Raw genomic sequence first — 9143 nt, forward strand, 5'->3', positions numbered from 1 at the left:
GCATTAATGTATTAAAATCATTATTCAGAAATGATAAACAGGACTTTTACCTCACTGCTGTTTTCACGTTGTGCTTGTTGAAGTGGGAACATTGGAAAGCCTCTTTAATGTGAAGGAAATTGTGGAAATTTCAATAGTATCTGGATGCAGCCTTCATGATGCAAGCTGAGATTGCATCACTCAGCGATGTAATGTCAGACACAATGCACTCACTGGAGTGTGTGACATCACTGTGACGGGTAGGGTTAGGGGTGTGGTGAGGTGAGCGCATTTAAAAGCATTGGATGCAGCTCAGATTGCACCTCACCGAGTCTGCAGCCAGACCCTTTTCGGAAATTTGGCAAATCTGGTTGTGACCTTTCACACACACACACACACACACACACATCAGAAACTCTGGATAAATGCACTAAGAAATCCATCCTGAATATATGAAGAAAAGCGTATTTCAGCCATTTGAATAGAAATAAACACTAATTTGAGTCACAGATCCTAAGTAAGGAACAGCTTAGTGTGACTTGCATTTAAAAAAGTGAAATTAGTAACTTTTCCATCTGCATTAATGTATTAAAATCATTATTCAGAAATGATAAACAGGACTTTTACCTCACTGCTGTTTTTACTTTGTGCTTGTTGAAGTGGGAACATTGGAAAGCCTCTTTAATGTGAAGGAAATTGTGGAAATTTCAATAGTATCTGGCTGCAGCCTTTATGATGCAAGCTGAGATTGCATCACTCAGAATTGCAATGTCAGACACAATGCACTCAGTGGAGTGTGTGACATCACTGTGACGGGTAGGGTTAGGGGTGTGGTTAGGTGAGCTCATTAAAAAGCATTGGATGCAGCTCAGATTGCACCTCACCAAGTCTGCAGCCAGACCCTTTTCGGAAATTTGGCAAATCTGGTTGTGACCTTTCACACACACACACACACATCAGAAACTCTTGATAAATGCACTAAGAAATCCATCCTGAATATATGAAGAAAAGCGTATTTCAGCCATTTAAATAGAAATTGATTCTAATTTGAGTCTAAAATCTGAAGTACAGTAACAGTTTAATGAGAGTTCACTATAAAAATTAATGACTTAGACTAAAACATGAATTCAGTAACTTATTCATCTGCATTGGTGGATTAAATGCAATATTCAGAAATGATATGCTGAGCTTTTTGCATTTTGTAGAGAATTTAATTTAAAATAAAAAGCCTCAAGAAAAAAAATAAAAGCCTCAAGAAAGTTGTGTAAATTTAGCAAGTCGGGCTATGAAAGCAGCTCATTTTGGACATTTCACACACACTTCAGAAACTAGGAACAAATCCACAAAGAAATCTACAATAAATGATATGTATGCATATTATATATAAATATATAAATATATGCATATGTCTTTCATTTAAATAGAAATAAAATTACAGTACAGTAAGTTTATTGTGACATTGGTCCCACTTTATATTAAGTGTCCTTAACTACTATGTACTTAAATCAAAAAATAAATACAATGTACTTACTGTGTTTATAATGTATTTGAGAACACTTGTGGTGCTCTTGAGTTGGGATAGAGGTTGGGTTATGGACAGGTTTGGTGGTATGGGTAGGTTTAAGGGTGGGTTAAGGTGTAGGGGATGGTCAACAGTGTATTTACAATTGTAATTATAAAAGTTAACTACAGATGTAATTACATACATGTATTTAATCAAGCATAAGTACACAATAAATACATGTATTTACACAATAAGTACATTGTAACAAACTATTAATTCCTGTGTAAGTACATATTAGTTAAGGCCACTTAATATAAAGTGGGACCGTAACATTTAGTCAGTTTAATGTGAAAAAGTGAATTCAGTAACTTTTCCATCTGCATTGGTGGATTAGTCGATAATCAGAAATGATACACAGCACTATTTAGTTTGTGCTTTATAAGTGGGAATATTGGAAAGCCTCTTCAATGGGGAGGAAATTGTGGAAATTTGGTTGTGAAAGCAGCTCCTCATGGACATTGCACACACACTTTGGGAGAAATTCAACAAAAGAAATGTACGCAAAATATTTGAATAAAAGCATATTTCAGTGATTTAAATAGAAATTATTATTAATTTGAGCCAAAAATAAGAAGTACAGTAACAGTTTAATGGTAGTTACATGTAGTTAACGACTTAAAAAGTGAATTCAGTAACTTTTTCATCTGCATTAGTGGATTAGGGAAATTTGGTTGTGAAAGCAACTCCTCCTGGACATTGCACACAGAGTTTAGAAACTCAGGAGAAATTCAATAAGAAATTCATACTAAATAAATGAGGGAAAAGCATATTTCAGTCATTTAAATAAAAATTAACACTAATTTGAGTGACAGATCTGAAGTACAGTAACAGTTTAATGTGACTTAGACTTAAAAAAAAGTGAATTCAGAAACTTTTCCATCTGCATTAATGTATTAAATTCATTAATCTGTACTGCTGATTTTATTTTGTGCTTTTTAAGTGTGAATATTGGAATATTAAAAAGCCTCTTCAATGAGAGGAAATTGTTCACAAATCGAGTTGTGAACTCTCGAGAAATTGACTAAGAAATCCATCTTTAATATATAAAGAAAAGCATATTTCAGCCCTTTAAATATAAATTAATGCAAATTAGATTCACAAATCATAAGTACAGCAACAGTTTAATGTGACAGACTTTAAAAAGGGAATTCAGTAACTTTTCATCTGCAATGGGGAGGAAATTGTTGAAAATTGGCAAGTCTGGTTGTGAAAGCAGCTCCTGGACATTTCACACACACATTTCGGGAGAAATTCAACAAGAAATTCACACTAAATATATGAATGAACTCATATTTTAGTCATTTAAATAGAAATTAATACTAATTTAAGTCTAAAATCTGAAGTACACTAACACTTTAATTGGAGTTAAATATACAATTTTATGACTTAGAGTTTAAAAGGTGGATTCACAAACTTTTCCATCTGCATTGGTGGATTAAATTCATTAATCAGAAATGATACACGGAGATCTCGAGATCTGCCTAAGCTCAAACTCCCCTCTCGCCCTACAACGGGAGGGATTTCCTTCAGTTTAGTCCCTGATTATCAGAAATCACCACTGCAGAATGAACCATTAATTATTCCGGCATATGTTTTGCACAGCGCATGCCCTTCTAGTCGCAACACAGTACTGGGAAACACCCATACACACTCGCATTCACCACAGCCCTCTAATTCCCCTATAGCGCATGTGTTTGGACTGTGGGGGAAACCGGAGCTCCCGGAGGAAACCCATGCCAACACTGGGAGAACATGCAAACTCCACACAGAAACGCCAACTGACCCAGCTGGATCCAGCGACCTTCTTGCTGTAAGACCAGTGCTAGCCAATGTGCCACCCAATATTGGAACAATATAACAAATGATAGTATTTTTTAGGTTGGTCCAAAGCAAATTATACTTTTATCTAAGAGTTAAAAGAGTTTCATGTCTGAACCAAAGATTTGTAGATGTTAAAATGACAGCAATTTTCTTCTTTACAGAAGTTGGTTGAAAGTATTCATTTTGTTAGTGTAGTGAAACACACCTCACGGCCGGCTGAAAGTTTTCTCGAAGTTTTAATCCAGTTTTCTGTCATATGGAGACATCTCTCGCAGTCTGCTGTTGTTCTGTTCTTAAAGCTTCTCTGCGCTGGTGATGATGACACTCCATTAGACACACCATTAACACTGCAAAGTTTGTACTGTATGATGAAGTTTGATGAGCGTTTCACTTCTTCTCCTTCATCTGAGCTGAAATATCCGACTGGTCACGTGTGCGTCGACTCTAAAGGAAAAGCTGATGAGATGGAAAATACTCTTTCTTTTGTTAAATGCGCTTTGGCTTCATAAAAACAAGCTCTTGTCTGTGTTCATCAAGAGATGCAGTGGGGTTTCACTCTTGTTTTCTTCCTAAAATATGCAGACATGAGAATTGATGTTGTTTAAAAGCGTTCCAAAGCGGGATTGCATTCATTCGAGTTTGATTTTAAGTTTAAAAAACACCAAGAAACACCAAGAAATCACTCTAGCACTTTCAATTCAAATGATTTAATTCTAGGTTACATTTATAGTGCATTTTTGCAATTATGTGATATGAAAAGCAAACTTATTTGACATTTAAAAATGTGACCCTTGACCACAAATAAATCAACCCAGGCTCAATCTGATTATGTATCCCTGTATACATTTTTGGAGAGCATCAAACACATCCAAGGAGGTACATTTTTTGCAATTTTTGTTTTCGCGAATCCACCAGAGGCTGCTGTGTATACTTTTTCAGATCTCAAATTTCTCTTACGAGTGCCATTCACGCCAGCTGTTCTCATGTTAATCCACCAGAGGCTGCTGTGTATACTTTTTCAGATCTCAAATTTCTCTTACGAGTGCCATTCACGCCAGCTGTTCTCATGTAAATCCACCAGGGGGCGCTGTGTATACTTTTTCAGATCTCAAATTTCTCTTACGAGTGCCATTCACGCCAGCTGTTCTCATGTAAATCCACCAGGGGGCGCTTTGTATACTTTTTCAGATCTCTAATTTATCTTTTGAGTGCCATTGACGCCAGCTGTTCTCATGTAAATCCACCAGGGGGCGCTGTGTATACTTTTTCAGATCTCTAATTTATCTTTCGAGTGCCATTCACGCCAGCTGTTCTCATGTAAATCCACCAGGGGGCGCTGTGGATGCTTTTTCAGATCTCAGATTTATCTTTCGAGTGCCATTCACGCCAGCTGTTCTCATGTAAATCCACCAGGGGGCGCTGGGTATACTTTTACAGATCTCAGATTTATCTTTCGAGTGCCATTCACGCCAGCTGTTCTCATGTAAATCCACCAGGGGGCTCTGGGTATACTTTTACAGATCTCAGATTTCTCTTACGAGTGCCATTCACGCCAGCTGTTCTCATGTAAATCCACCAGGGGGCGCTGTGGATGCTTTTTCAGATCTCAGATTTATCTTTCGAGTGCCATTCACGCCAGCTGTTCTCATGTAAATCCACCAGGGGGCGCTGCTGTCACGCCTGCTGTTCTCATGTAAATCCACCAGGGGGCGCTGTGGATGCTTTTTCAGATCTCAAATTTCTCTCACGAGTGCCTTTTACACCTGCTGTTCTCATGTAAATCCTCCAGATGCTGCTGTGTACACTTGATCAGATCTCAAATTTCTCTTACGAGTGCCTTTTACACCTGCTGTTCTCATGTAAACCACCAGAGGCCGCTGTTGACTGACTGACCGACTGACTGACCAACCTTCCCCCTTCCCTAAACCCAACCAACAGATTTTAAAAAGCACCGATTGACCAGCGCCCACCCACTTCCCTAAACCCAACCAACAGTGTTTTGGTAAAAGCAATCCAGAGAAGCCCTCATCTGATTTTAACCACGTTTTCAGATTTTACCACAATTTCACCCTGTTGTTTAGTGCTTTATTTTATTTTTTGGCTTCTGTTTTTGTCTTACTGCTTTCTGGAACCGTTCTTTGCTGGACTTGAACGCCGTCGTCACGGTCAACTTCTCTCTGCGTCTCAAGTCTGCCAGCGTACATGGCGAGCCACTGGACAAACTGGAAGCAGCGAAAATATGGAGGTATGCGGTCAAGTGGTAAGCGCAAAAAGGAACAGCGTCATACTGCCCCATAGTGTTAGCTTTAAAGATGAAATGCAGCCATATATGCCTCTGGCTACATAATTCGCAATCTCCAGAAATAAATACAGGGGTACATTTTCAGAATGAGACTATGTTGAAATTAATTATTGTGTTATCCATGCGAATAGGCAGAAATGCTTTGTAATTTTAGGCAACATTGGGTCAAAATGGACAAAATGAACTCAACTGTTGGGTTAAAAAGTGTGTTTTAAATTTAATTGCAAAAAAAAACTACTTTAGATTTTTAGTTTTCTACAGATTTCAACCCAGTTATATTTTTTTTATTAAACTTATGGGAACAAATTTAAATCAACATTTGAGTCTGTCCACTATGAAAAAAACTACAGTAATTTACACTAAATACGATAGTGAATTTGAACCATACTATAGTAAAGTACTTGACTTAATCTGTTGTAGTAACTCTACATTTGCCAGGGTAACACAACAACTATAGTTATACCCAATACTACATCTAAAACTACCTAATACTGTAGTTTTCTACAAATATAGGGAATATAATACTACAATACACCGCAGTTTACTGTTGTAAAATTTATAAAGTACACTACAGTATTCATTACAGTTCAATACCACAGTATGCTGCAGCATTCATTAACATTCATTCATTCATTTTCTTTCTGGCATAGTGCTTTTATTCATCAGGGGTCACCACAGCGGAGTGAACCGCCAACTTATCCAGCGTATGTTTTATGCAGCGGATGCCCTTCCAGCTGCAACCCATCACTAGGAAACATTTATACACTCTCATAAGCCTTTAACGTCACTTTAAGCTGTGTAGAATAATATATATATATATATATATATATATATATATATATATATATATATATATATATATATATATATATATATATATATATATATATATGATACATAATATATAATATAAATATATATGATACATTATATATATATATATATATATATATATATATATATATATATATATATATATATATATATATATATATATAGTTGAATAATTATTAGCCCCCTTTTGATTTTTTCTTTCTTTTCTAAATATTTCCCAAATTATTTTTCACAGAGCAAGGAAATTTTCACAGTATGTCTGATAATATTTTTTCTTCTGGAGAAAGTCTCACTTGTTTTATTTCGGTTAGAATAAGAGCAGTTATTAATTTTTTAAAAATCATTTTTGGGACAAAATTATTAACCCCTTTAAGCTATTTTTTTTTGATAGTCTACAGAACAAACCATCGTTATACAATAACTTAACTAATTACCCTAACCTGCCTAGTTAACCTAATTAACGTCTTAATTCTTTAAATTTCACTTTAAGCTGTATAGAATTGTCTTGAAAAATATCAAGTAAAATATTATTTACTGTCATCATGGCAAAGATAAAATAAATCAGTTATTAGAAATAAGTTTTTAAAACTATTATGCTTAGAAATGTGCGGAAACAATCTTCCCTCCATTAAACAGATATTGGGGAAAAAATAAACAGGGGCGCTAATAATTCAGGGGGGCTAATAATTCTGACTTCAACTATATATATATATATATATATATATATATATATATATATATATATATATATATATATATATATATATTATTTTTTATTTTATTTTTTTCAGTGTAGAGTAATACCCTTCATGACCACACACTGATTCGTTATTAAAGTCTAAATCAGCACTTGTTGAGATTAGTTAATGATCTGTTATGATGAATATGAATGCTGTACTGAATGTATAGCGCACTCTAAATACATGAACAGAACCTCATTGTTAGCATATATGCAAAAGGCACAAAAGGGTGAGAGAGACAAAAAAAGTGGCGCACATGGAAAACATTTAAACAATTTGCCAGAGGCCTTAATTGTTTTCCGTTAGCTTGACGATCGCTAGCTGAAAAGATGGAGAGTTTCAGTGAATAGATTAGCGCACGCTCCAGCAGTCATGACAAAATCCCTCTTAACCCGCGCGGCCCGCCATCACTCGCTCCTCAGTGTTATTAAACACAACTTTGCAGATTCAGTGCGCCGCGAGTGCCATTTAGCCGCGCGGAGCAGGAAGCAAGCGTGCGGGGAATTACAGGTTGCCAGCGCGGCGTCGGCCCGACTGACAGGGGTTGATTTGGGTGTGCGGTGTGTGTTCAGGCCTCCCTCGGAGTGTTGTGACAGGCGGTCATTACAGCGGCACGTCGACACACTCAGCTGCGCCGCACGCCACATGCAAATGGACACAAATGGGCCTGACTGTACGCTAGCTAATGACACTCCTGCTCTTCTTTAAGGTGGAAGCTCAACACTTCATAAATCATGCCGGACTCTGTCACATATCACCAGTGGAGAACTCAAACATTTGTATCTGCCTGTATTCAGCGCTCTAGAGATCAACAGATTGTTTGTTTGGATGTATGCACCGAGACCCGCCCACAACAAAACATGCTGTAGTGAGTTATAGTAAATACTATAGGGTTTATGATCCACACAGTGTACTATATATAGTGTTTTCAACTGTAGGATTAACTATTATATTTACTATAATACATACTGTAGTATACTTTAGCGTTTTACTACAGTAAACTGTGGTGTATTGTCATATAATATACTCTATAGGTTTAGAAAACTACAGTAGTGGGTCATTTGTTTCACTGTAGTTGTTTTGTTTCCATAGCAACTATAGAATCCCCACGACAGATCAATTTATATAATTGTTTGTTACCATAGCAACTGTAGAATCACCCAAACAGATCAATTAATAAAGTTGGTGTGTCACCATAGCAACTGTAGAATCGTCACAACCGATTTATCATTGTAGTTGTTGTGTTACTATAGCAACTAAAATCGCCACAACAGATCAATTACTATAGTTGCTGTGTTAGCATAGCAACTATAGAATCACCACAACAGATCAATTACTATAGTTGTTGTGTTACCATAGCAATTGTAGAATCACCCAAACAGATCACTTAATAAAGTTGTTGTGTCACCATAGCAACTGTATAATTGCCACAACATATCAATTACTTTAGTTGTTGTGTTACTATAGCAACTATAGAATCGCCACAACAGATCAGTTACTATAGTTGTGTCACCATAGCAACTGTAGAATTGCCACAACATAACAATTACTTTAGTTGTTGTGTTACTATAGCAACTATAGAATCGCCACAACAGATCAGTTACTATAGTTGTGTCACCATAGCAACTGTAGAATTGCCACAACATAACAATTACTTTAGTTGTTGTGTTACTATAGCAACTATAGAATCGCCACAACAGATCAGTTACTATAGTTGTGTCACCATAGCAACTGTAGAATTGCCACAACATAACAATTACTTTAGTTGTTGTGTTACTATAGCAACTATAGAATCGCCACAACAGATCAATTACTATAGTTGTTGTGTCACCATAGTAACTGTAGAATCGCCACAACAGATCAATTACCATAGTTGTTGTGTTACCATAGCAACTGTAGAATC

General features: G+C 36.3%; 1 long non-coding RNA gene across 4 annotated transcripts in view; it reads left to right on the forward strand.

The window, feature by feature from the left end:
- The window catches only part of LOC141386154 (uncharacterized), a 227609-nt gene extending 219153 nt beyond the window's left edge, over window positions 1–8456 (forward strand). The window contains exon 5 of one of the 4 annotated variants that reach the window (XR_015492963.1): window positions 7950–8456. This is a non-coding gene — a long non-coding RNA (uncharacterized LOC141386154). Of the gene's footprint in view, window positions 610–7949 lie in introns of those variants that run through there. The other 3 variants (XR_015492965.1, XR_015492962.1, XR_015492964.1) reach the window with 3 other exon arrangements.
- The last annotated feature ends 687 nt before the right edge of the window (window positions 8457–9143 follow it).

Source organism: Danio rerio, chromosome 6 (genome assembly GCF_052040795.2).
Source record: "Danio rerio strain M-AB ecotype USA chromosome 6, GRCz13ab, whole genome shotgun sequence".
Taxonomy (NCBI): Eukaryota; Metazoa; Chordata; class Actinopteri; order Cypriniformes; family Danionidae; genus Danio; species Danio rerio.